Below are 1,451 nucleotides of genomic sequence, written 5' to 3' on the forward strand. Positions count from 1 at the left end.
TCTGATCTGGAGTCAGATGCGCTACCGTTTGCGCCACAGGACCAAGCCGACGATACAGCATCCTCCAAAGAAAACATGCAGGTGAGTATTTTGTATTTTCCTACAACTCGTAGTCTACTATATGACCCCAACCCGATTCGAACGGACAACCTTCTGATCTGGAGTCAGATGCGCTACCGTTGCGCCACAGGGCCAAGCCGACGTTGTTCAGCATCATCCAAAGGAAACATACAGGGGAGTATTTTGTATTTTCCTACAACTCTCAGTCTATCATATGACCCCGGCCCGATTCGAACGGACAACCTTCTGATCTGGAGTCAGATGCGCTACCGTTGCGCCACAGGACCAATCTGACGTTGTTCAGCATCACCCAAAGGAAACATACAGGTGAGTATTTTGTATTTTCCTACAACTCGTAGTCTACCATATGACTCCGGCCCGATTCGAACGGACAACCTTCTGATCTGGAGTCAGATGCGCTACCGTTGCGCCACAGGGCCAAGCCGACGTTATTCAGCATCATCCAAAGGAAACATACAGGCGAGTATTTTGTATATTTCCCTACAACTCGTAGTCTATCATATGACCCCGACCCGATTCGAACGAACCACCTTCTGATCTGGAGTCAGATGCGCTACCGTTGCGCCACAAGGCCAATCTGAAGATGTACAGCATCCTCCAAAGAAAACATGCAGGTGAGTATTTTGTATTTTCCTACAACTCGTAGTCTACTATATGATCCCGGCCCGATTCAAACGGACACCCTTCTGATCTGGAGTTAGATGCGCTACCGTTGCGCCACAGGGCCAGGTCGATGTCGTTCAGCATCATCCAAAGGAAACATACAGGTGAGCATTTTGTATTTTCCTACAACTCGCAGTCTATCATATGACCCCGGCCCGATTCGAACGGACAACCTTCTGATCTGGAGTCAGATGCGCTACCGTTGCGCCACAGAGCCAAGCCGACGATGTACAGCATCCTCCAAAGAAAACATGCAGGTGAGTATTTTATATTTTCCTACAACTCGTAGTCTACCATATGAGCCCGGTCCGATTCGAACAGACAACCTTCTGATCTGAAGTCAGATGCGCTACCGTTGCGCCACAGAATCAAGCCGGCGATGATGAGCATCCTCGAAGGAAACATGCAGGTGAGTATTTTGTATATTTCCCTACAACTCGTAGTCTATCATATGACCCCGGCCCGATTCGAACGGACAACCTTCTAATCTGGAGTCAGATGCGCTACCGTTGCGCCACAGAGCCAATCCGACGATGTACAGCATCCTCCAAAGAAAACATGCAGGTGAGTATTTTGTATTTTCCTACAACTCGTAGTCTACCATATGACCCCGCCCCGATTCGAACGGACAACCTTCTGATCTGGAGTCAGATACGCTACTGTTGCGCCACAGGGGCCAAGCCGACGTTGTTGAGCATCATCCAAAG

General features: G+C 49.1%; 8 non-coding genes across 8 annotated transcripts; all 8 read right to left on the minus strand.

The window, feature by feature from the left end:
* Positions 1-122: 122 nt before the first annotated feature.
* Pmar_PMAR011325 lies at positions 123-194 on the minus strand. The gene has a single exon. It is a non-coding gene; the product is annotated as a tRNA-Trp (tRNA).
* An 81-nt stretch (positions 195-275) lies between these two features.
* Pmar_PMAR011326 lies at positions 276-347 on the minus strand. The gene has a single exon. It is a non-coding gene; the product is annotated as a tRNA-Trp (tRNA).
* Positions 348-428: 81 nt separating this feature from the next.
* Positions 429-500, minus strand: Pmar_PMAR011327. The gene has a single exon. It is a non-coding gene; the product is annotated as a tRNA-Trp (tRNA).
* An 83-nt stretch (positions 501-583) lies between these two features.
* Pmar_PMAR011328 lies at positions 584-655 on the minus strand. Its single transcript has one exon. It is a non-coding gene; the product is annotated as a tRNA-Trp (tRNA).
* Positions 656-736: 81 nt separating this feature from the next.
* Pmar_PMAR011329 lies at positions 737-808 on the minus strand. The gene has a single exon. It is a non-coding gene; the product is annotated as a tRNA-Trp (tRNA).
* An 81-nt stretch (positions 809-889) lies between these two features.
* Pmar_PMAR011330 lies at positions 890-961 on the minus strand. The gene has a single exon. It is a non-coding gene; the product is annotated as a tRNA-Trp (tRNA).
* Positions 962-1,042: 81 nt separating this feature from the next.
* Pmar_PMAR011331 lies at positions 1,043-1,114 on the minus strand. Its single transcript has one exon. It is a non-coding gene; the product is annotated as a tRNA-Sec (tRNA).
* Positions 1,115-1,196: 82 nt separating this feature from the next.
* Positions 1,197-1,268, minus strand: Pmar_PMAR011332. The gene has a single exon. It is a non-coding gene; the product is annotated as a tRNA-Trp (tRNA).
* Positions 1,269-1,451: the final 183 nt, after the last annotated feature.

Source organism: Perkinsus marinus (genome assembly GCF_000006405.1).
Source record: "Perkinsus marinus ATCC 50983 genomic scaffold scf_1104296957642, whole genome shotgun sequence".
Taxonomy (NCBI): domain Eukaryota; phylum Perkinsozoa; order Perkinsida; family Perkinsidae; genus Perkinsus; species Perkinsus marinus.